This window comes from Cupressus sempervirens, chromosome 3 (genome assembly GCF_028749045.1).
Source record: "Cupressus sempervirens isolate cs-2001-9-10 chromosome 3, ASM2874904v1, whole genome shotgun sequence".
In the NCBI taxonomy this organism is placed as follows: domain Eukaryota; kingdom Viridiplantae; phylum Streptophyta; class Pinopsida; order Cupressales; family Cupressaceae; genus Cupressus; species Cupressus sempervirens.
The window spans coordinates 559,618,906-559,646,441 of NC_143120.1; the positions used below are offsets into that span (position 1 = coordinate 559,618,906).

General features: G+C 34.6%; 1 long non-coding RNA gene across 2 annotated transcripts in view; it reads left to right on the forward strand.

Annotated features, from left to right (window-relative positions):
- Positions 1–5,720: 5,720 nt before the first annotated feature.
- The window catches only part of LOC149567646 (uncharacterized), a 93,781-nt gene continuing 71,965 nt past the window's right edge, over positions 5,721–27,536 (forward strand). For both annotated transcript variants that reach the window (XR_016361646.1, XR_016361645.1), the window contains exons 1-2: positions 5,721–6,430; positions 16,182–16,294. This is a non-coding gene — a long non-coding RNA (uncharacterized LOC149567646). The remainder of the gene's footprint in view (positions 6,431–16,181; positions 16,295–27,536) is intronic.

Below are 27,536 nucleotides of genomic sequence, written 5' to 3' on the forward strand. Positions count from 1 at the left end.
GAAAACCAAGCTCCCAAAATACATGCTCTAATTCATTTACACCATTTGATAGAAAAACCAAATTTTTGGAGGACTTTAAAAAGGAAGTCCCAAGATACCCCTATCATAGGCTTTCATCATGTCAAGTTTAATGACAAAATTGGATGATTGGGCATAAGTAATGGAGTGTAGAACTTCATGAAGCACCAATGCACCTTCCATAGTTTCTCTTCCTGGGACAAAAGCTCCTTGTTTAGTGGAAACAAGGAAAGGAATGAAATGAAGCAACCTCAAATAAATAACTTGTGTAATAATCTTATAAAATGAATTGCAAAGTGAAATAGGTCAGAAATCAACAAATATCTTAGGCTCTTTCAATTTAGGAATGATAGAAATTTTTGTAGTATCAAAATATTTGTAGATTTGAGAACTTTCATTAGTTGAGTACACTTAGTATTTGGTAATAGTATATTTTTAGTTACACCATATAAAGTTTAAATTGTGGGAGGTATTGATAGAAGGGTGCTAAATGTGGGATCAAAGAGGAGGATAATTAATGGAAAATTTGAATTGTATTTTCCTTAGGTACCTACCAGTCTTTAACACTAAACTAGTTCATGATGCTTGGCCAAGTTGGGTAAAACATTTATGCATATGATTGAAAGTCATTGGTTATTTTACATTGTTTTCCCTCTTCCACATTCTTGTATATGTTTCTACTAGACATATGTGTTAGTAGATTAGGCACTTTGCTGCACCAAATTCTTCCAATTCAATTGCGTCGAGTTGCTATCTTCTCATGCTAGGTCGGGTAGTTCTTCTTGATCGAAGAACCTTGGGGAGCTAACCACTCCATGGTTAGGTGGTAAAAGTGCTTGAACCACCCTTCCGTCTCATGATAGCAGATGGGCAACTTTTTGATGGCTTGGAGATAGGATTACATACAGAAGGGCTCACAGGTCCGAAGGTATGATATTTTATGTGTTTTATGTTATTGTACGTTCATCTCATTTGACATACTCATAATTCTTTATCTTGGATGTATAGGTTGACATACTTATGACAAATATATGATGTGTAGACTTTATAACTTTTGTTAGTTTATGATATTGACATGTGGTTGATAATGTAACATCAAATGTATATAAAGATTTTGGGGTTTATGAAATGATGATACATGATATCAATTTTCAACTCGACTAAATGTCGTTATGTAATTTTCAATTTAAAAAATTTAATTGGATCAAGTAATTATGTGTACAAAGTCAACATTTGAGAGAATTGAGTTCTTACAAGGATGAATGATCTCACATCATCAACTCTTATTCATATGTGATTTGGCTCTTGAAAGCCAATTATTAGTTGGGAAGCTTAAGGGTAGCATTGTAATGAGATAGGGTGGATATATGTCTTCTCAATTTGGAAGTTGAAGGAAAAGGAGACTTGTCAAAATGCAAATGTGTTCATGACTACATATGAAGTTCATGTGCTACTCTCTATCAATTGGCATGTATGGACTTTCACTCTAGCAACTTTTTCTAGATTGTATGCTTCAACAATGTGAAAGAGTAAATAGGAAGGAACATTAGATATCCTACTTGGAAAAGAGGTTTTGTTCAATCTTTTTTTAAACCACTAAGTAGATCATTGACATTGGTACATTTATATGTACCAATTGAAATGTACATCATTGACAATAGTCAACCCAATGATAATACTTACATAAAATAATAACATGTGGTTGACATTACATATACCAATAGAGAGATAGGGGACCAAGGAATAAAATATATCGATGAGAGTAACAAATAAGAAGAGGAAATGTGACATGTTGGTACAACATACATTGATTAACCTCATCAATAAGATAGATACTAGCAAAAAAGTGTAAATCTTATCTTGCTAATAGTTGATGAGGTTATTGGTAAGACACACTCTGATAGATATAAAGGAAGGAAATTCTATTTTTAGTTGTCACGATGATGAAGGTCACCAGTGTAACAATTAGTAATTAGGTTGTGTTATTTTGGGCTTCCTTGACACCTGATGAACACATCAATAAAGCCTATCACAATAAGAGATGACCACTAATGTTATGAGAAAGAATATTAGAATAACTAATTCCAATGGTGTAGGGTAAAGGCATCTTGAATAATTATATTGATAGACTCATTGGTGTAGCTATGTCCATTACCATAATAGTTTGAGGAGTTATCCCATGATACCTAATGAGTCATACCACTAGGTCAATGTACATCGTTGAAAGGAAAAAATGTCATTGACTTATATTATCCTGATAAGTAAAATAAATCTAAGTTGTTTAGTCATCAAATGAGCATATGTTGATGCATCTAATTCCATTTTGGATAGAGTTACTCTGATGAATTTTCGTTGGTGCAATTATCATCACCAATATATCATTTCAATAGGTTGGTTGACCCTTGATGAACTTATTAGTATTAATTATACCAATTGGAAAATGACATAAATACTTTGGAGAAGGAGGAAGAGATTTATCTCGATGACGCCAAAAACAAATATCCATCAAAGAGACATACGCTGATGAGGAACCATTGTCATATCAGTCCAAAATTCAAAACTAAAATGAAGGATTTCTATTAAATGCATACATTGGGTAGATCCAAGGATTCACATGAGGCAAATTTATGAAGTACTAATTATTTCAAGTTATCAGTTTAATGCATTTATTATATATTTAAGATTGCGTGACACAAAAATTTATAGAAGTAAAGAAGCTACAAGTAATTTGCAAAAAACATATAAGAAATCAGACTTGGAAAAATAGAGGCATCTACTTCCCTAGGGAAGAAAAGGCCAATGAAGAGTAGAGGGTCTAAGGAAAAGAATTTTAAAACAAAGGAGAGTGCTCTAGTTAGAAAGTTGAAGCAATATATGATCGACTAAGTGTAGGCTCTTGGACCTAAATTGTGATGGTCAAAGCAACATTTTCTTGAAAGGAAAGTTGGAAGACAAATTTAAGGATGTTGGAGACTTCTAGATTAGGGTTAGTGGATATGAGATCTTCCTATTTCATTGTTTGAGGAGAAACAAGAAAGTGTCATTGTACCTATGGATGGCTAATTGGGGTAAGTTGATTGTCCCAAATGCCTTTATAAATTTGAAACTCTTGGAGATTCTAGTGAGAAACTATAGTTAAGCAAATAGATGCATTAAGATGCATAAATATCTTTTAAATAATTATTTAAGATGAAATAGTAATAAAATAATATACTAACAAACTTAAATACAATAACATAATTTTCTAAAACTTATTAATTAAATATAAAAATAATAAATACATTTATAAATTTGAAACTCTTGGAGATTCTAGTGAGAAACTATAGCTAAGCAAATAGATACATTAAGATGCATAAATATCTTTTTTATAATTATTTAAGATGAAATAATAATAAAATAATATACTAAAAAACTTAAATACAATAACATAATTTTCTAAAACTTATTAATTAAATATAAAAATAATAAATACATTATAGATTTCTCCTAAATCTTTAAATTTGTTATGTTAATTTTCACTATTCGCATAACCATAATTTTATAAAATTAATATAATTTCAAACTAATTAAATAATAAATCTTTCAAATCTGAATACCCGAAAAATATGGGAGAATTTGAACAAATAGGAGAGGAGATGAAAAAATATCATAAAACATTCGAACATTAGGGCCCGTTTGGATCCTGGATTAGAGTAGGAATTAGAATACACAATTCTCAAAATTGTCAAATCCATTGTTTGGGTCCACCAAATGAGAATGAGAATTAGAAAAAATTAGAATCCGGTATCCTTATTTGCCCCCCAAAACCAAGATTTGGTATTCCATCTAAATAGGTGGAATTGTGCAAATACCCATTTTAATTCCATTTTTCAAAAAATGAGTATTACACGTTATTGAAATAAAATTGTTTTTCACATCCGCTCCGCTCGTTTGATCGCTCATTTTGCAACACACAATTTTTCCCCATTGTCGCCTCTGCACATATCTTCTCTACTCGTTGCCAATGTTTCGCCCCTGGTTCTTTTGCTGCTGTTCCCCAGGGCCAAAACGTCAATATCAGAAAAAGGGACAGAAGGGGAAGCCTCTGCTAGCGAGTACCTAAGAGCAAACAATAGGAGTCATTTCGCTTGCCTCAAAACAACTATTTGGCTCTAGCAGCTTTATCTCGTCGACTGAACTTTCCCTTCTCACTTCACCTCTTCTCTCAAAGGTATGAACCCACCTGGCCTGGTAACCAAATCCACTAGCAGATTTGGGAGACCAGAGCTACCGGTATTGACCCTTAATGAACTTGGACAGAGTAGCTCTATTCATTCATGCTTCAATTAAATTACAGGCCGGTAAGATAGGCTGAGGAGTTTAAATTTTTTTAAGCCCCTTTGAACAAATCCTTCTTGAACATGTTTTGCAACGATGGCGTTCCATGGGACCACTTTTTGTTGAGGCATTTTACTTTGATTGGTGCCCATGGCCTATTCCAGAGCTCCCATATTGGCATAGTGAGGAGGATGCCGAGAATGGTTGTGGAATTTGGCTTGACACCCTAAGATTGTAAAGTGCCTTGACAATTTTTGAAGTTTTACCCCAATTTTTCTGCCTTAGGAATTTTGTCAAACACTTCCCTTGCAGCCTCAGTTTGCTGATGTTTGTTGTTTTGCTATGATTTTTGAATGCCAATGATATTGATGAATACAAATGATTGCAAAATAACTAATTGGAAATCAAAGTGATATGCAACTTCTTTTTATTATTTCCAAATGCAAGTACATAAAATTCTGATGTAAAATGCACACTCACAGCCAAGAGGTATTTTTACAAATACTTGGTATGCATCCTATGACTATGCAACGAAACACTTTTACAAACATTTGGCATACAAAATGAACAGCAGAATTAAGTTGATTTCCCTTCAATACTTCAATGTTCACAATGATTGAATACTTTGGTAACAAAAAGACATATATTACTTGTCAAATGTATCCATCTACAATTGCCAAATGTAAATATCAAAAGAACTTGGAATAAGTTGCTGAGATGAAATGCTTTTTGGCTTTGCTTTTTTCGGACTACTTTTTTGGATCTGCTTTTTCGGACTGTTGCGAAAACTGAAACCTTTCTCCTTGCCAACTGATGTCAAAAATTAAATGCACGGGCTGAACAAAAATCACTGAATATTATCTCCCAATTAATCACAAATGAATTGGCTGAATACCAATTCCTACACTCCCAACTAGAGTTGATATCTTACAAACGAAATTGACACTTTAGAGTTTTCAAAACCTCAGGCAAGTATGCAAGCACTAAGGCTCTCAGCACAATAGATGAATATGCAACTCAAGATGTATAAAATGAACCCCCAAAGGCTCCTTATAAAGATTTCACAAGCAACTCCAAAAAGCTTTTAGAAGAATCCAACACTTTATTCTTTTAAGTGATTTGATATTTTATTATGTTAGTCACTTTAATATTAAATCAATTAAATATAAAGTTACTTTTTAATATTTCATTGTTTAGTAACCTTATAAGTAATTAATTTAATATATCTTTTCTCCCTTATTTATTCATTTTTAGCCTCTGAAAAAAATAAAGCTAAAATAAAATAAGTAGCTGGTGCCTTGCCTGTCAAAAAAAGGACATTACAAAGATTGCATTAGCTTGAAAGTTTCTAGAGCCTTTTCATTAATTTAGTTTGTGCATATTATCACATTCCATGAGATGCCATCTCTTTGCAGGATTCTGGCAAACAGTTTATGTGCCTAGCCCATGCTTCCCTGCTTTGCATACATGTCAATATTAGTTAAGAACTTTGGCCTCTTTCAATCCTTACAAAGAAACAATTCATAGGATATTTGAATGCAGCATTGAGTTTCAAACTTGTCATTTTTGTGCAGCATGACAAATGTTAAATTTCTGATTTGAAGGAAACAACTCTGTCTGATACTTTGACACACCATTACTAGGTGTCATTTATATACATTTATGGGAACTTTGAGTTTATGCACGGGACCACGGCTTGCAAATTGCCGCCATTGCTGCTGGCAGATTTTGACGCGTCATATATGTATATTGAAGGCTCCATTAATAGACCTTCGTCTTGCTCCTAGATTCTACGAACAAAATATCCGCTGGTTGAACTGGGGCAGTGTAATTGAATTCAAAAGGGGGATTGTCTTGGGAATCTATAGCTGTTATGAGCATTTCCTGGTTTACTATTAAAGGCACATCTGGAAAGAGGCTTCTCATCTCTGTGTAGAATTTCGTGACAGTAGGTATTTTATTGAGTGCAGGAAGGCGGGGCATTTTGGGCCCTGATTTCAATTTTATTATATTCAGGCTTACGATTTTTATCATATTCAACATAGCAGCTCAGCTAAAGAAAGATTATTGTGAAAAATGGGATTGTTTTCATTAGGTAACAGTATTTTTCGGGTTTTGCAAATTTTTGATTTTAATTATGTAAGTGATGACAGTGGAGTGATGACAATATAATATAGTTAAAGCTAAAACTAGATAATATATACTCTGTTCCATACTTGAAGAAGTTCTAATTTGTCTATAAAAATAATGTTCTTAGGAAAAATCCAGAAATGAAACTTTTAACATGTCGATTGTCCATTTGAGTCTAAAGAAAGATTATTGTGAAAAATGGGATTGTTTTCATTAGGTGATAGTATTTTCTGGTTTTACAAATTTTTGTTTTTTAATTTTAATTATGTAAGTGATAACAGTGGAGTGATGACAACATAATATAGTTAAAGCTAAAACTAGATAATATATTCTCTGTTCCATACTTGAAGAACTTCTAATTTGTCTATAAGAATAATGTTCATAGGAAAAATCCAGAAATGAAACTTTTAACATGTTGATTGTCCATTTGCTTCAACTGATTGAGTCAAAGTTCACCAGATATACAAGAAGAAAAGAAGGCTGGTAAATAAATCGACCATAGAAATCTGGTAAATAAATCGAACATAGAAATCTATTAAGTTTCTGGTAAATAAATCAACCATACAAATCTATTAAGTTTTAACAACATTAGTCTTTTGGTAGGTCTACAAAGATAGATTCAAATGCAAAAGATCACATAAAACTCAACCTATGAATTTTCCACAAGAGCAGATTTCCAAGTGTTCCTTTACAAATCCTTGTAAACTTGGATGACTTCCAAGTCAATCCAGGTGTCTGTGCTCAGTATTCCAAATTCTACAGCCATGGCCATGCAAGTTGCAGGACATCGGGGAGCAGGAGTAGAGGTATACTACAACAGTGAAACCTACAAGGAGATTCGGTTCTGGGTTACCATCTGCGAGGTCTATTGTGACTGAAACTCTCCTTTCTGCTTACAAAAAATCTGTGGATATATTAAAATACAAAGTATGCATCCAAGTATTTATGTTCGATTTCTACTTTGTGGGCGGTATGTAAGAATTGTCTATAAGCAAAGTTAAGGAAGAAACGGGTAAAAATCTTGTGTCTTCATCCATGGTGTGACTCTTCAGTGAATGTATGGGGGTTTAGGTAGGCAAAACATTTACCATAAAAAATGTTAATATTTCATTTCATAATGGCAACATTTGTAAATTGCGTTCTATTGCATACTGTCACATTCCATTGAATAACATCTCTGTGAAGGATTCTCGAAACCTCATACCAACATTAAATAAAAATCTGACCTGATTTCAAAATCCTAGATTCAAGCAGAATAGGAATGCGGGTGTACAAATGTATAATGTTTATATCAGATAAACTGTCTCAAAGGCTTTGATTCCAATGTACTATTTTTAAAATAACTCTGCTACCCAAGAAATAGTGCATGTTCTTTCATCATTATACACATCCTCACCCTGCCACTGATTCTTACTACATCTCAACAGGTTGGTTTCTAATCCTGACATTTGTGTTCTGTTCGACCAATGTACCTATTTTCTTTTTGCATGCAGTTTCAGAGGCCTATATTTTCTTATGGATGTGTCTAAAAATCTCTTCGACCATCTGCCTAAAATTTTTCTTTTTGTAGAGGGGAAGATAGAAAATAATATAATTCGATTCCAAGAACATTGATATCATCAAACACTGATGCAATTTTCCTGTCCAAGTCGGGGAACCTTCACTGGCCTGATTACTGTCCGGAAACTATTTTGTCACAAGACGGTTTGGAAAATTTCTATGGCTTTCATTTGATGTTTCATCCGATGTTCCATGACATCCAACTGCTGCTACCATGTTTAAGATGATCACACCAGGTGTCTGTCAGCGTGTTTGGCAGGTATATGATCTCTCACCGCCTTCTTTCTCTGTGTGGTATAAATTGACCATTCTTTGTCAATGGAAGAATACAAGAGGAAAGATTTATTTATGCGTTCACCATATGGCACAAACACAAAAAAGTAGTTCACACAGAAGCAGTACAAACTCTGCTAGGAGCAATGGGGTGGGGGATTCCTCTCAAAGCAATTTTATATACCATCGACATCTTCGCAGGATGTGTTCTTAGCTAGTCTCAACTCCAAATTGTGATTTTATGCATTTAGAATTCTGAATTGTGTGCTTCTGATTTTCAACATGCAAGTCTGTGGTGACATTAGTATACCCTCTGTAAGTGCAAAATTATATCTCAAGCCTTCTGGGTTCTGTTCTCTTTTTACGAGTTAAACTAATTGCTAAATCAAATCAAAATGTAGCAATTTCATCATTTATATGTGCCTGGTTACCGATTTGGGGAGTTTTCTAAATGTAACGCACTTTGCTACTTTGGCAGATATGCATCCATTAGGGCTATAGAAACTCTCTCGGCTTGATGATCAGCAATGGCTGACTTACTGAGTTTTGTATTCATTCATTTGATGTTTCATCTGGTGTTCCACGGCATCCATCAAACCAAGGTTGAAATTTCAATCAGATTCAACCTTCAGCAGCTTCAGAAAGCAACATCAAACCTCAAATATAGAAGTGGACATCTTGTCTCCTTCCCAGTGGGTTAAAATTTCACAGCTCTTCTTCTCAGCAAGAGCTTCCTTCTGAAATTTGTTCTATTTCTGGGAATGAAACTCACAAAACTGACCCTTCACCCAAATTTCAGATAGACCTTAAACATGATCTCCCACTTATTAACGATGTCAAATCTTGAAACACAGATTCATCACAGGGGATGGTTAATCTCATTTGGTGATCAAATCCATACTCTTCCTCTGCTTTCTCCAGCAATGCACTGGATGCGCAATGATTCAAGTAATATGTGGGAATGATAAATAGACTTCTTTCGCTACCCACATATACTGCACAATGCCCTTTTAGGACATCCAGTGAGAGAGCACTGAATGATCTACCCGTCATCTCATCCTCAAATGCAAAATACCTTCTCTTTTGGCGAAGACCATATCCAATTGCTTTATGGGCGTTCACAAACCTACAAAAGGCCCTGATAATATGCTTAAGAAGCAGAATTGGTGGATTTTCCTTGCTTCTTCAATTGTTTTTGATCTACTTCTTAATCACAGAGAGATTGAAAGATGCAGAATACTTTGGTGAGAAGAGGAAGGATGTGTTGTGTATATACTATATATACTAACTCAAAAAGATAAGCTTCTATGATTAGAAAGCGATTGCAAATTGACAAAGTGGCTGATAGTGTAGTGAGGGAGAATGGATTATGGTCCTTTCAGTTCTCAGAATGCAAGCCAAAATGTATTTGTAGACAAGAATTCTACATTGGAACTTGGAGACAAGAATTAAGTGCTGTATTTTTTGAATGACCAAGGTAATCATGATTCTAACCGCTGTAATTTTGCCTATTAGCTTTATTATTCACCGATCAAACAATAATGATTGAACATGCAAATGTTTGTGAAATCAGCATGAAATTGAACATACCAATACTAATATTTGTTAGATTCACATTTAATTATATATTAACACCATTAGATAGCATTTTACAATACATTATTTCCAAAATTATGAGGACACAGATAGAATAAAAACTGAAAGTGGGTCTGTAACAAAATTCATACCCCATTAAAGCAAATGCTGGATAGAAAGGACAATGCCACATGGAGATACCGTCGTACTTGGGCCAAACTGTTGGCTTTATTTTGCAGGCCCCCAGACAAATTCACACATCATGTTGTTTGCAAGTATTGGATGAGATAAGAGGTTTATTACATTCAGATCAGATTCAGATATAAATCCAAACAATTGATGGATATTTGCTATTAAGCTAATCAGAATCAACATATTAATTCTTATCTTAATGTTTATTCCTACTACACAACACTTAATTATATAATTCATAATGATTTGTTAGTAATGGATATGGATCAGAGAGGTCCCTTCACTTCATAATTGATAACATCTTTGACAAAGCGTTTTCCGTCTTTTGATTTGTATCATAGAGATAGAAGCCAGAGTAAGGTGAGCAACCCCTCACATCTGTTTTATGATTTATAGAAATAAGCTTTTAATATAGCAATAAATAAATAAATAATTGTTTTTTTTAATATGATAATGATGTTCTTGTAGTGCAGTGTATATATATAATTCTGGCTTATTACTTTGTGTGGTCCTCTGCAACTGTTTTATTTGTTTGTTACAAATTGCAATGTTTTATTTGTTTGTTGCAAATTGCAATCTTGTGCAATACATAAACAAAAACTTTGGATAAATAATGGTTACAAAATGGTCAAACATAGGCTTTGAAATGAGGAATTCTCTAATCTAGTGGCCAAATGTAGGCTTTGAAATGGGAAATTCTCTAATCTACGATCAACGTAGTAAAAATGCATACTGAAAAAACCTGTTCAAAAGCCAGAAGGATTGGTAATGCTTACCAAAGCCCACTCAGAATATTCTCACAATATTCATGTGATGTGAGCTAAAATGTGGGAAACAGAGTCAGGGAGGGGTGTGAATTGTAGAGACACTAACAGATTAACATCAAACTCATTCTCTGTCAATGTTTGTCATATGTTATACATAAAATGATTGCAGAACATCACATGTACTATGTTTTACTTTATTTTGTTTCGTTGACAATGCTTCACACAACATTTTTAATTAGGGGCTTCATAATAATAGGTTGTGGCATCTAGCTATTTTTGAAGCAATGGTTTTCCTGTGTTTGTATCCTCGAGCCATACTTAAAGGGCACAAACTAAGCTTTGACCGCTTAGGTGGCCCTGGGCTGACATAGCTCAAACATTACACACTAAGCTTTGACTGTTTAGGTGTGATGTGGGCCCATTCCTTCCTCTCACATTCACAGTTTGGAAAATAATCATTGTTAATTATGTTGTAACTGTCGTGAATCCCCCCAAACTCATCTTCTTCACTGTTAACATTACTTCCTTTGGGAATTAATCCCACACAAAGCTTTATTTTGCAAAATGTTTTCTGCTGCTAATAAGTTCAATGACCATGTCAAGGTAAATACCATTTCAAGATTCCAAAGTTTATTTATTTCCTATTTACCAGGATAAAGTTTGTAATTTTCAAATATGATAAATGGTTAACAAGCTAAGGTTGAAATGTGAGATAAGTTTAAATTGCTTTTCAATTACGGATAGATCTTTCCCGAAAATGATAAATTGCTTGATGGGCCAACAGAACGGCTTTCGATTTCTAGGGTCTTTTCAGGGGGTTTTGTTAGGGATTGATGATTAGAGACCGTTATGTGCTTGGCAGTCCAACCGAAGTTCCAAACTTCAAGCATCTAGAAAATATATATGTTGCAATTGGATCTGACTAGCAGATTATAGAGCACCTTATCTCTGGGTGGTTGTTCTCTCGGTTAGAACATTAAAAATAACCAACTGCTAAAGAGTCAGCCACTGCCCTTGTCAATTGAGCTGATTAATCTCTTTCGTATTATGGATGCAACATCAACTCATGCTCAAATTATCGTGGAACCCTGCTCAAGGAATAAACTGGTGTTTATCAGTTTTTATGATAGGTAATTCTGAAGGAGACATTATGTATTTTCTTTCATCAGTGTCTGTCTTTTTGTATTTTTTGTTTAGTTGGCATTTAAACAATGGTGAAATCTGGTACTGGTTTTCTACCCAAAAATTTATTTAATGAAACCAATTAAGTTGCACTCTGTGTGTATAGTTCTAACCAATTTTTGAATAAAATAAATATGATATATCTTCTATTGCTAATTATTTTATTTATATATTTACTAAATAAAAGAATATATCCAAGCATGGCACTCCCCTCACATAATATATTTATTCAGCAAGAAATTTTTAATGGAAAAAGCACGACATAATTGGAGTAGGAGCTCTAAGTTGCAGAATATGGAAGGCAGCTTCACAAATATAGTGATATCAAATAGAGAGAATGTAAGTCCCTTGAGAGTTTGTCGACCAAAGTAAAAATCTGCCTGATTCAAAATATTATCTGATAACTTTCTTCCCAAAAACTTGTCTACCAAGAAAAAGTCCCTTGAGAGTTTGTCAACCAAAGTCAAAATCTGCCTGATTCAAAATATTATCTGATAACTTTTTTCCCAAAAACTTGTCTACCAAAATTTCTTGGCTTAGACTTCAAACTTTGTCCTCATTTACTTTTATATTTTGAGGCTATTTTTTGTGTTGTCATAGCTGACTTCGTTATTTTTAATTCTTTCTTTGAAAGACTGTTCTTAGTTTTAGATCATGAGAATTAGAATTTGAAAATTAAACATTGGTATTATAAATTGCAAGCTCTCCATTTTGAGAAGGTAATAAATTCAAGGAGTTGTTTAATGTATCAAATAATATGGAATTTTGAAACAAGATGATAAGACAATGTAAAGGGTTGGAAAGACGCCTATGCTATGAAGCTATTCTCATATAAACTCTTATCAAGTGTCAAAAATAAATGCAGAAAAAAATGTCAAATGAAGATATTTACAGCCTACTGCCCTCTTTTTGAGATAATTTCCTTTGTTTGGACATACTCATTGACTAAGAGCTGGAGCAGGCAAGCTCATTATCCCAGTATTCATCACCAATCGGAGAGGAATTTAGGATTCCAGCAAGGGAATTCACTATCCTATAGAGCACACACTCCAATCCAATACAAAAATAGCATATAACACAAGGCTAGGGAAATAGAGATATGTGGTGTGGTCTAGACTGTACCAAATTGGTTTTGTCTATTGAGGTTCTATAACCAGACACTGGACCCAAACAGGTGTGCTTCTAACCTAAAATTTCACATGCTCTTTGAGGTCATGAGAAGGCTTATGCCTTGGAGATTTCATAGTAAGACAATTTTGGAATGTGTATTTGTACACATTTGCTACTGCACGTGGTCTCTATAAAATAGCTCTCCTCCTAAGAGAGGAAATGCATGTCAAATAGGAGGCCAAAAGATGCAAAGAACCTGTCTATAATTTAAGGGGCAAACAGGAATATAAAAAAGAAATTTATTATACATACTACCTTTTAGAGTTTAAAATAAAGTAAATCTTAGAGCAAAATGTTGAGTATTCCAACTGAAATGGAAAAATTCGGAAGTTTGAAGGTTATTTTTGAAGATAGTTTTAGTTTGTATCAAATGAATGATTTAATTTGGATTTTATGATGATGAAGGTTAACAGAGAAGATTGGACATACAAGATTAAACTTGTCTATTTGGTTTGGAGATAAAAGAAATGACAGTATTACGAGATTGAACTTGTCTATTTGGCTTAGAGCTCAAAGAGAATGATAGTATGAGGAAGTTAGGCCTGGTGATTGTTTCAGTTTAGTGAAGAAGATAATTTGTTGTTAGGTGAGGTATAAGGAAACTTGGATGATCTATACGCCTGTTATTATGTTCTCTCCCCAAACCATTCATACCCAGAGCCAATTCAAATCAGTATCATCCTCGGGTTATTCCTAAATTGAAATGACTCATTTTCTTTTTCCTTATTTCTTTCTAGAAGAGATAGAAGGTTTGAAGAGATTATGAATATTTCTTTTTGACTGCATAGGTGTTCAATATTTAGTTGTTGAAGATGACAAATGTTGCTTTTCTTAAAATTTTAATTTTTCATTCTATAGCTATCAAAACGTTACACTTTAGAAAAGAAATGGTGAATTTCAGAGACAAATTTAGCATTGTAACTAACAAGTTTAGAAACAAAATGGTGATGTTCATTTACTGATTAAATATTGGATCTTATAAGCTAAAAAAGAAATTGCGAAGCTTAGAAGTCATTTTTAGACACATCATAAATTTTGTGGCTACAATGAAAAATACACCTAATATAAAGAGTCAATACGTTTGTTCCTTAAAAGAATTGCATTCATTATGTGTTGGGTAGAACTAAAGGCACATCTATTTATTATTCTCAAGTGCCAAGAAAAACAAGCGAAGGTTATATGTTCGGATCATAATGGCGGGCATAGCAACCCATGTTGTCCTACCCAATTGCCAAATCTCTTTGAAATGGGCCATGTAGAAGCGAAACAAATGATATTGTACATTGTGTTTAGTAAGTCCACAAGTGTTGATTTTTGATTGCTATCAATGAAGGGTTCAATTCATTACAAGGCCAGCATCTCAAGAGATAAATCTCCAGTGGGTGATAAACCATTAAAGTGGGAGGCTTGTGTGTGGGGAACTCATGGATTTTGAGTGATCTGAGTCCTAGGAGGCCTTGGATTGCAGTAGAAAATCTCCATTAGAGGTTGCAGTTGTGCTTAAGGAATCAACAATTTTGACAACGTAATTTGAGTATTTTGCAGAGTTTCTATCTCCATTTGATTTGTCGAAGGTATTGTATAGTGTGGAGACTTTGTTTTTGTGATGTGTTTGTTCATATCCTTTTTTAAGTATAGTGACCAAACTTTGCAAGTTTTCTATAGTTTCAGTGAGTTTTGTGCAGTTTTGGGTGACATGCATGCTCTATCCTTATCATCCTATTTGATGTTAATTCTAGATTTGAGGGTGTGTGTTTGTGGTAGAGTTAATTATAGTCTATTTATATACCTTTTCTGTGTGATTAAATCCAAGAGTTGGAATTATCAGATCACAGTTTGGAGTTTTGTGGTGTTGGTTTGGGGTTAAAGGTCTGCCGGGTTTGTGGGAAGTAAAGTTACCAGAATGAATTCATTGCAGGTGTAATATTTAAAGGGTTTGTTGTCTGCATGCAATATATTTTGTGTGAAAATATCAAATTGCAATAAAATTGAGCTTCTAGAGTTAATTTGTAAAATGTGTCAATTTTGGGTGTATCTCCTAATCAGAAAATTGCTCTCACAATTTTCTAATCTTCGTGTGCTCTCCCCTCATCCCTCATCCCGGTTTTTTTTTTCCTTAATAATTTTGTGTTTAGAAACTAGTTACTTTTTAAGTTGTCTGGCTATAGGGGACATGAATTGTTTCCCTTAACAAAATTTTCATTTCCCACATCAGGTATGGGTTGGGAATATTCAGGGAAATACACATCCCTGAAATATCTCCTATAGGGATAGGTCATAGCATGTATAGATGAGTCCTCAGCACATAGATGAAATCCAACACAAAATAAGTAGCATGTATAGATGAGTCCTCAGCACATAGACGAAATCCAACACAAAATAAGCGATATTGATGGTATTTTTTACAAGCTCTTATTATTTTTATAGAGTTGAGGCTATTATACATTGTGAACTAGTGATATAAGATTGATTTTAATTTCATATTAGCTGCATTTAAATATATGTAGATGCATCTGGCGAATTTGGTCCCAAAAGTTTTTGTAATGTGTGCCTTGACATTAATATGTACAGGCAAATATAATATCTGTAGCATAAACTTCATCGACTGTTAAACTTCTGTTCAGGCTCTTGCCATTCTAAAATGTATTTTTAGATGATGTATTTTTTAGAGATAAAATTGTTTTCTAGTTCTAACTGGGGAAACTTAATATTTCAGAATAAATTAAATTTTTTAGTAGATATTCCTCTATTTAATTATCATGCAAGGTCATAAGAAACTCAACTCCATAGACATAAAATTCCTTGGTGACGGGTTTTGATAAGTGATATAATTGAAGGCTTAGATTATGACTAACATGAGATTTTATTGACTTGAATGGGAACCTTGACAAGCTTAACTTACTTCAAATGATTGATTTTCTTTAAAGTGCATATTTAATACTTGTCTATTTGACTTTGTGTGCCTGATGAACTTTTTTCTCTAATTTGCTTTTGCAGAAACCTTTGAAACTAGAGCATTTTCTATGGTGATTTAACATTGGGAAGCATATATTAAGGAGGCCTTGCTTTTTGAGAAGAAGATAGCAAAGAAATTGGTTGAACTGGATAAGGTTAGTATTTTATAGCTTTGTCAACATAGTTCTCATAAGATGTCAGAAAGTCCAGTTATATAGGTACCTGTAGGATTACGCTTTTGGAAAGCCAATCTTAATATGTAGGAAATATGAATTGCTTCTTCCCCATTTAGAAATGTTGGCAACAAAAACTATTCAAATTTCTGTATGGCTGATTGCTTGTGTTGATTACTTCTTGTTTTATAGGTACTTGTAGGATTACGCTTTTGGAAAGCCAATCTTAATATGTAGGAAATATGAATGGCTTCTTCCCCATTTAGAAATGTTGGCAACAAAAACTATTCAAATTTCTCTATGGCTGATTGCTTGTGTTGATTACTTCTTGTTTTATCTTTGGCTAGCTAAATGAGTTTTGTTGAGCGAAATTTCTCTATGGGTGGTTAATGAGTTTAATTAAGTGAAATTTCTGCTTTAATTCTCTATTTGAGCATATAGCGAATAGTTTGGCTAGCTAAAACTAAACAAACTAGGAAGAAAATGAGCAAACACCACCAAGAAAGTAAATCTGGATAAAGTTTACTGAATTTTTGTTTTGGTAATATGTTTACATCAATCAAAGAAAACATAATCCAAATTTTGTTTGTTTTTATTTTTCCAATCTTGTGTACATAGAAAAGCTTAGGGACTTCATCAACAAACTTGATAAAGATCATAATCATAAAAAAAAGGTAATTGATGAAGTTGCTAGATGGCTTGTGACCTATGGAGATTTAAAATACTACTTTGGTTTTGGTTATCAATGATCACCTGTGTTTGCCATGCAACTTGGCTACATCTATGGGCTTGAGAATTTGAAAAACTTGTATTGTTATAGTCCAGATAACTAAGAGCTTGGATGCTTGAAATCCCGAAGATTAAAGCTTTGCTTGGTATCTACCATGTATGCGGTTTGATCTTAAGTGCATTCCAGTCACCTGATAAGATTAGTAACATAAAATAGAAAATCCGTAATGATATCACACTCAGTATTATGGCATGCAACACAAATGTGTATATTTTATGTTTCTCAGCTTCAAATTGAAGTTAGAAACCATTTCTAATGTAGCAGCAACAATAGGATACTTTCAGTACAATACGATTTAATCTTTATATCTAAATCTTTCTAATCTTTCAAGCCATTTGTAGCGAATTGTCCAAACCTATATAGATTTATGCACCATTCCCTTTCTTATAACATTCGCAGGAATCTTTGACAGTCTGCAACAAGGTATTATAGCATCAATATTACCATCTTGCTTTGTAATGGCTGTAAGGCCTCCGCCAATTATTAGACTCGAATCAAAATTCAACCGCAGTGTTAAAAAAAAACACATAATCAATACATGTAATGTCCCCTTTTTTTTGGGACATTATAAATTGATAGGTCAATCCAATATATGACCTGTTGGTTCCCACAACCGTAGATTAGAATCCTACGAGCCTTGCCTACTCGATGCTGGGATATCTAATTGGTTGTGGCCAACTTGATAGGATCAATCAATTCGATCTAGATCCTTTGCGCTTTTGGTTCTGCAAAACCAAGGTCAGTGCCCCCGATCTTGGATAACAAACTTTGATCCAAGACGTTTATAGTAGAGAGATTTAATGCAACGACAATTTCTCGAAATGGCAAGAGGTCAAGGAAATTTCTTGATTGCTAATAGTAAATATTAATCTTCGAAATTATGATTACTTTAATAAACTTGTGAATGCTGAAATAATTTCATATACTTGACAAGGAGCCATGGGCTGAGATATTGATGTTCTTCAAATTGTTCATGTGCTTATTTTGATCATTGAACTTCTGTATATTTGCAAAGGATGACTTACAATAGTCACTTAGTTATATCACACAGTAGCAAATGTGTTGCAGATAGGAATGTGTGATTTTCATTGTTTCAGTACATTGGATTTCAAATATGGCCAATAGCATCATGGTGCACTACTTTAAAAAATACTACATAATGCTTATACCTTGACATGACCAGTTCAATGATTTCTAGCTTTTGTTTTCAAATAAACACCTTTGACATGGTGACATTGCACAATCTCTACTTTATTGTTGCCACTAATGTTGCACCAAAATTTCAAATCTTGCACAAATGGAGCCTAGAATTTCGGGCTCCATTAGTGGCTTTTGCTAGGGACATATGACTCTTGAGGGCATGATGAGAACCTCAGCTATCTTTGAATGAAGAAGACTTGCCAAAATGTAGGGATTAATCAGTTCATGTAATAATACAGATAAAAATCTAAAAATAAGTATAAAACAAAATAGGGAAAGGGAAAAAGAACTCCCTTAATATGCTCATTGAAAGAATTTCTTAAGGTACTGTCCATGAACTAGGAAATCTTGCATACGACCATCCGTATCCTACAAAAAAAAAAGAATATTTCCCAGCCTTTTCAAAAATGATAAATGGTCCTAACCATAAGGCCTCAAACTTACCATGTTTCCCTTTGTCTTGATTTTTTGCGTTCCACTTTTTAAAACCCAGTCACCTACCTTAAAAGATCAGATTAGAGTTCTTTTGTCATGAAGAAATTTGACTTTCTGTTGTTTGTTAATATTCTATTCTTGCACAAGCCTCCTTACTCCATCCAGCTCAATTAGCGCATTTAATCTATTTTTCATGAAATCGATATCCTCTAATTGCTCCTCAATAACAAATTTGTAAACATGAAGTAAATTATTTAAAGGAAGCTTTGCTTCCTTGCCATAAACCAAGTTAAAAGGAGAGAAATCAGTAGACTTCTTCATAGTGATTCTGTCTACCCACAATGCCAACTTGTTATTATCCAACATCCTTCTGATAATCTTCAAGATGTTTTTGTTACTAGACTCAGCTTGTCCATTGCCTTGAGGATCATTCGGAGATGAATATGATACGGTTCTACCATATTTCTTACAAAAATCAGCAAACTCGTTACATGGAAAACACATACCATCATCTACTATGATTTTTTTAGGGACTCCAAATCTAGTTAAGATATTCTCAGTAAGAAACTTAATCACTACTTTGCTTGTAGACTGTTGAGTAGGTATGGCTTCTACCCACTTAGTAAAGTAGTCAGTAGCCACTAGAATCCAATTGTGTCCTCCGATTGATTTATCACTAATCTCCCCGATGAAATCAATTCCCCACATTTGGAATGGCTCTTCTGCTTGTAATGTTCTTAGTGGGAGGGCACCATCATAATTTAACTTACCTGAGAATTTCTGACAAGCCTCGCACTTTGGCACATAAGTATGACAATCTTTAAAATGTTGAGGCTAGTAATAACCTGCTCACAATATTTTATGTGATGTGATCCTAGTTGAAAAATGACTGCCACACACTCCTTTATGCAGTTCTCTAAGAATAACTGCAGGCTGAGCAATATCCAAACAGAAAAGTAAAATTCCATCTTGGTTTTTCCAATATAGATCTCCTTGAATAAGGACATACTTAGCGGCTTGTAACTTAGTAGTTCTCTTTTGATTATCACTTAGATTATCTCTACATTTTGTAAGCTTTAAATAGTAAACTATATCAGTATACTAAGGGCACCTTTCAATACTAACCTTAGTGTGATCGTCAGTAATCTGATTGATTTGCGTAGCTTCCAAATTTGATTTCTCATAAGTTTAGCTAATCCTTGCCCTCTAACTATTTTTGTGATTTGAACATCTATATTAAATTCTTGAATTTGATTTACCCACCGACATCGTCTTTGCGTAGTTTTAGAATGTCTAAATATATCTTTAATGGCAGCATTAGGCACATAAACAATGATTTCGGCTTCAACCAAATAAGGTTGAAAAGACTTAACTACTTTAACAAGGGCGTAAGCCTGCTTCTCATTTATATCGTAATTAAGTTCAGCAGCTTGTAAACTCTTACTAAAGAATGCAATCGGCTGCTCACGTCCTTCATTGTTCTTTTGTAACATGATGGCGACTATAGTATGATAAGAGGCGAACGAGAAGATTTGAAAAGGTTTTTTAAAGTCAGGGGATTTAAGAACTAGAGCTTCCTTTATAGCTTTCTTTATCTTAGTACATACTCCTATAGCTTCATTATCCTATGCTATCTTTTCTCCCTTCTTAAGTATTTTAGCGATGGATTTAATAATCTCGGCAAAATTAGAAACAAATCTCCTCATAAAATTAGTTTGCCCAAAGAATGATTGAATACCCTTAGTAGTTTTAGGAATTTGAATATTATCAATGACTGCTACTTTTTTTGGATCTATCCTTACCCCTTCCTTAAAGACAATGTGCTTTAATAGTTTCCCTTCAGTAACTCCAAAATGACATTTTTTATGGTTTAAGGAAATTTCGAATTCAAGAGCTCTTGTGAAAATTTTCTCCAAATGTTTACAATGATTTTCTGCTTTCTTAGAATAGGTAGTAAGGTCATCTTGATAAACTACCATAATTAGATTAATCAATCCATCAAAGGTGACATCCGTTGCCGTTTGGAAAGTAGCTCTTGCATTCATTAATCTGCAAAGCATCCTAGCATATACGTAAGTACCCCAAGGAGTCGTGAAAACGGTCTTATATTGTTTGGACTCTTTGACCTTAACCTGATTATAACACGAAAATCCATCCATCATGGATAACAGTTCATTTCCAGTCACCTTCTGCAGTAAGATCTCCATATTAGCTAACGCATAATTATCCTTTAGAGAAGATATGTTCAAATTCCTAAAATCTATACACAATCGAATATTGCCATTCTTTTTTCTAACTGGCACTAAATTTGAAACCCATGTAGAGTGCCTAATAGGTTTAATGATTCTGACATCTCTTAGCTTAATTAGTTCATCCTTCATCTTTGGTGCTAGAGTTGGATTGATTGGGCGTTGTCTCTGCCTAAAAGGTTTAGCATCAGGCTTTAATGGTATTTCATGTTGAAATAAGTCTTCCCTATAAGCTTTAAGTTCATTGTAACTCCAAACAAAAACATGTCTATATTTTTTTAACAAGGAAATCAACTCAGTCTTAATCTTGGATAACAATTTCTTCCCTATATAAACATTTTTAGGAGAATTTTCACTTCCTAGGTTTATTTCCTCAAGATTGTTTTGGATTTTAGTGGATTTGCTAGGTCTTTCTCTCTCTGTCTCTCATCAAAGATTCTTTCTAAGGCCACAAGACCCTGGTATTTTGTTTGTCTTTAATTGAACTATTTCTTTTCCAAATAACATTTCCTTGCCATCCTTTCCTTCCACACATCCGTTCTAATCAATGACCTGATTTTCATAATCTTCCTTACAAGTCAAAAACCTAATGAGATCTCTGTCATCTTCAAAGACTTGCCAGTTTTGCACGTTATTCGGTATTGAAGGTCTATTTTTCATTTCTACTTGAATAACCTCATCAAATGGAAGATCAATTTGTTCGATAGCAAGGTTGGCCATTATATCAGCCAAGTAGTTATTTGACCTATCTATCCACTTAATAGAAAAAGCATCAAAAAACTCTATCAAATCACACACATAGTTTCGATATTGTTTCAATCTTGGCTTCCTACTTGAAAACTTATGCCTAATTTGGGATACAGTCAAATCTGAGTCCCCTAAAATAGTGAGTAATTTAATCCCATAAATTTTAGCAATATGAAGACCAATAAACAAAGCCTCATATTTAACAATATTGTTAGTACAGTCAAAATTTAATAGGAAAGAAAATTTAAAAATTTTACCTGATGGTTAAATAAATATAACACCAGCCCCATTTCCTTCCTTACTACATGTACCATCGAAGAACATTTGCCAAATGTTATCACAATTTTCCTTTGCATGTATTGAAATTGGGTTAATAACTTCAAAAATAGATTTAGTTATACTTGGAAATTATCCATGTCAGAATGGCAAAAGTTGACTTTAAAATTCAGATTGTAATCTTCAACAAGGTAATATGACTGGGGCTCTCTTTCAATTCTGATTTTTTTGCCTACTATTGGTATGGTAGCGTAGGATAAATCCAATTGAACATGACCACCAACCAAATTCGACCATTGTCTAGATAACAACATGCCATAACTCATTGAAATCTCAACTACAGTGATGTCAGTTCTGTATCATACATGTGGGAATGTTGGAAAATGAAATTCAATATTTTTAATAATGCCAACTATTGGGACTGATCTATTATCCATAGCATATCACTTGCCATAAGGAGTATTTACTTTGAGACCAATTTCTTTCATTACATCGACAGACATGATATTAATTGCTGCATCATACAATTTTTTACCAATTTGTTATTAATCAGCAATGTTAAATAAAATGGGTCTACTTGGTTTGAATTTTTACTCAATGCTTTCCCTAGATACACAACAGGTGGTTCTTCATTATTTCTTGTGTCATTTTCATTATTAATAGCCTCTATGCTAGACAAAATCTTTAAAGTTTCTTCCTTGTAATTAGGAAATTTCATCATTTCCATTAGAGGAACAATAATTTTCAATTGAGACAATGCATGATTAATGAAATTATGATAGTCAAATATTTGCTTACCACTATTATGCTTGACCAGCTGTTTGGTTAGTTTAGGAGACTGGTTACTTTCTACTTGCTTAGCCTAAGTTTGATTGCTAAATTATTTTAGATGTTTCTACCCCTTGCTGATTTTTTGCAAACATACTAGTAGGATTACCTTGATTTGCAGTGGTAGCTTTATTTCTCCGCTGATAGGTGTGTTTAGCATGCTCTACAGCTGCGACAGTATAAGCCTTCCTTTCCTCAGCTATCAATTTTTGTGAAGTAGGTATATGTTCCTCATCTAAAAGCTCTTGTTGGATACAACGTTGCTGATTTAATCTCTTGTAGTGGTAGTTAGAATTTTGATCTTCCTCTGTAGAATCATCCTCATCTCTGCCCCATTATGGTTCTAATGATATGGCATTAACAACATGTTGTTCTTCACCTTCTTGGTCTTCCTTCTCAAAATAGATTGTGCAACAATGCAATACTTAGGATCATGGGGGAGCCTACATATATCACACCATGTACCATGATAAACAATGTTGGTTTTTTTTTAAAGGATCAGGGGTATCTTTGACATAATTCGGTTTTTCTAGTTTTCCACCCTTCTAGTTTGTAGTGTATGACATGTCTTGAAGACTTAATCTGTCATTTGTGTGAACTTTTTGTTTGTTTGTTTGAGTTTTGAATTGTTAGTTGGTATGAATTTATCACACATATCATACAATATAGAACATTGTTTTTGTACTCATTGTAGATTTCTTTTCTAGTTGATGTTTTAGATCATTTCAATGATCTATCATCAAAAATATGATAATGAAGTTGATCTATCATCAAAAAGATGATAGTGAAGGATTGGATTGTTGGCTTAATCTTAAGCATAGAGTAGAGAGGACTGGAAAATGAATAACATGACAGAAGGAAGAGGGGGTGCATCAGATAGAGGGAAAAAAAAGTAATATTTAAGAAGGAATAATTACATATGAATAAGTGCATGAATGAATCTTACTAAACATGTACAAGGAAGAGTAAATGAATGGTTGGCCAAATATTCTGAAAGTAAACAAAGAAGATAGGAGTGAAAAAGAGTAAATAAAGAGGGATACAAAAGCTTCCACAGCACGGTGAATATTCCATGTAAACAAAAACTTTTTGCTAATTTCATCATAGAAATGCATGAATATAATATAATCTCAACTTAATGAGGGCAAAGCAATATTATTGTGTATCAGGCTCATTTGAGCGTGCATAGAATATATAATTAGGGCATATTGCAATTAAATAAATGAATATGGAATTCTCTTAGAAATCTATTTTCCACAAATAATGGATCTATCCCATCCTCTGCCCCTTCCCTGTAGCTGAATGCTCTCTAGATATGAAAAGCGTGTTGCATTGTGATCAAATTTCAAAATTACATGTCCATATCCATGCTGATAAATGTAGACATCACAAAAAAAAATCTGGATTAGATATTTTTCTAGCAAGAACTGTGGGCATTTCCTCCTATTTGTTTCCTCCTAATACGATATCCAAGGTGTGACCCTTTGCCAATCTTCTCAAATGGATTTGAAAGTAAATTTGTCTAGCTTGGAAATATATCTACTCCTTCCATGGCTTCTTTCAGCATCGAATATTTCTCAAGGTTGAAACCCAAACAATTTTTGGCCTAGTACAATCCTACTCTTGATTTTAGTCAGTTTGGTGTAGATTATACAATTGTAGCACCCACTTATGAATCAGTTGTGAATGATCAACTAGGCACCTCGGCAGTTGTTCAAACTAATTGTGGGCTTAGCAACCCATTTTGGCCTACCCAGCTGCCAAATCTCTTTGAAATGGGCCATGTAGAAGAGTTCAATTCAGTAGGTTAAGAAACAAATGATATTTATTTTTCTACACCTATTAATTTAAAGTCGTACGAGAACTTTGATCTTATCCCAACTCAGATTCCTCTCTAGTAGACTCTGAATGCACTACACCATGTAATGTTCCCAAATACGTTTAACTCCGAATAGACGAGCACTGTAACACGATGGACAAACATGGTGATGTACGACTAGGTCAAAATGACATCTAGACTGTGTTGGGCTATACGATTGAGTACTTGGAGACTGTACGGTGTCCTTTGCTGGCCGTACGATGGCGTATGAGGGGATCGTACGGTTGAGAGAGAGCAGTTGATGGCCGTATGGAAGGCAAGGTGAGTTGTACGGTGGATGGGTTATGGTCGTATGGTATGCTTAAAGATGATCATACGGTGTTAGCAGGCTTGGCCGTACAGTGTTGTAGGAGAGGCCGTATCGATATGAGGCCATACGGAAATCAGACAGGAGGATGCAATGGTATGTGTCCTGAGTGTTATGAGTTTCTGACAGGATATGGAGAAGAAATGGTTTCAGACCTATATTGAATGATTAATCACGAATACATTAGATAATGCCAACAAGAATAAAAATGTTGAATAGAAATAGCCTTCAATCAATAATATATTAGATGGTGCTCCGAGTTGCCAGATTCGAGCGAAGTGTTTCAGGCGATGGAATAGGGTGAGTGTTGAATGCCACCGAAACTGGACAAAGCCAAATAGGGAAGATCTTTCACTTCCGAAATGGCGAACAATAGAGAATCCCAATTGGAATTCATAGTAGATAGAAATAATCCAAAACGCATACCTAATGACTACCCAAAAGCCGTGCTTAAATACCTGTCGGGGAAAACCTTTTGAGAGTGTACAAAGATAGCTGATGGTGACACAAACTAGGGAAACAAAATAAAAATGGGTCTGAGATACTTTAAATCAATCGGCCTGTTACAATGGTTTGATAAAAATGATTTATTTTATAATGGGAACATTACAGTCCTCCCGTCCCAAATTTTGCTTGACCTCAAGCAAATGCAATGCCGGGTGCTGGAGAATGTGCTCGCCCTCTCACGTCGTGTCATCTAATGGCAAGTGTTTCCAGCGCACTAGATATTCCTTCACCATGCGGTTCTGCAAAGTCTTCTCACATACTTCGATGATCTCAGCTAGTTCCAATATGAGCTTTCCTTCTTCATTGAGTGGTGGAATGGCTACCGTGACATTTTGCCCTACGACCTTCTTTAGGCATGAAACATGGAAGACGTTATGAATACGGCTTCCCTTCGAAAGTTCGAGCTCGTACACAACTTCACCAACATGACGAACTACACGATAGGGGCCATAAAATTGGGGCTTCAATTTTTCTTTTCCTTTTTCCTTCAATGAGGATTGTTGATATGGCTGGAGTTGGAGATAGACCAAATCCCCTACTTTGAAACTTCTGTCCATTCTGGGTCTATCAGTGTATAACTTTTGTTGATTTTGTGCATTCTGGGTCTATCGGTGTATAACTTCTGTTGATTTTGTGCCTACTGTAGGTTTTCCTTCAAGCATCTCAGTATGTCTTGTCCCTCCTAAAGCCAGTCCTCGCCCTTGGTGTGCGACTATCACTTGGAACTGTGTCAATGAAGCAAAGGGGTGCGTACCTCTACAGAGCTTTGAATGGTGCCATTCTGATGGACGTGTGATACGTGGTATTTTAGCAATATTGCCCTAGATGTATCCATTTGACCCATGCCCGTTGTTCCAAAACGTAGGTCTGAAGGTAACCTTTGAGCCACTTGTTCACAATCTCTGTTTGTCCGTTTGTTTGCGGGTAGTAACTAGTATTTGGTGACAATTCTGTCCTTGCCATCCGAAATAGTTCTGTCTAGAAGATACTAATGAATCACCCATCCCAATCATTGATAATGTTTTGGGGTAACCTGTGCAGGCAAAAGAATTCTCTAAAAAACAGATCGACAACTTGTGTGGCTTGAAAATCTGAGGGGATGGCGAAGAAGTGTGCGTACTTTGCCAATCTATCAACCACCACGAAAATGCAATGCTTACCGTTCACCTTGAAAAGCTCCGTTATGAAATCCATTGAGATACTTTCCCACTTATGTTCTGGAATTGATAGAGGTTGTAGTAACCTGACAGGTAGAGTATGTTCGGATTTGTTCCGCTAGCAGACCACACACTCTCTTACTTACTGCAACACATCCCCTTTAAGTCCTTTCCATGAAAATCTCTCCTGGAGACTTCTGTAAGTTTTGAGGAAACCTAGGTGTCCAGCCAAGGGTGAGTCGTGTACTTCCTTCAAGATTTTATGCTTCAATTTGGATTCCAACACTAAAAATACTTGATTCTTATAGTAGATGATGTCATCCACAACTCTATACCTATCATCCTGGGTGTTGCCATCCATTAACTCACATGCAAATATGTTATTAGAGTATTCTACCAACAGATGTGCCTTCCAGTTAGCTGAAATCTGGTTTATCGAGCAGATGGCGGGTTTCTTAGACAAGGCATTTGCACCCACATTGTTGCCTGAACCTTGCTTACCCTTTTTTGTTGCCTCTTGTTCAAGTCTTGTTGCTCCAAAAAAATCTCAAACTGTTGTGATCTGTATGGACAACAAACTTGGCACCTACGAGATACTGTTGGAATTTGGTTAGTGCATGTATGATGGCCAATATCTCTTTTTCGTAGATGGAATATAGGCGTTTTGTTTGTGTAAGCTTCTTGCTCTCATAAGCTATAGAGTGCCTATCTTGCATTGGTACCGTGGCAATGCCTTCTTGGGATGTGTCGCACTCCAAAATGAACGGTCTAGAGAAATCAGGTAATGCAAGTACGGGACAAGTGCTCATTGCCTCTTTCAGCTTATTAAAAGTGAGTTGTGCCCAATGT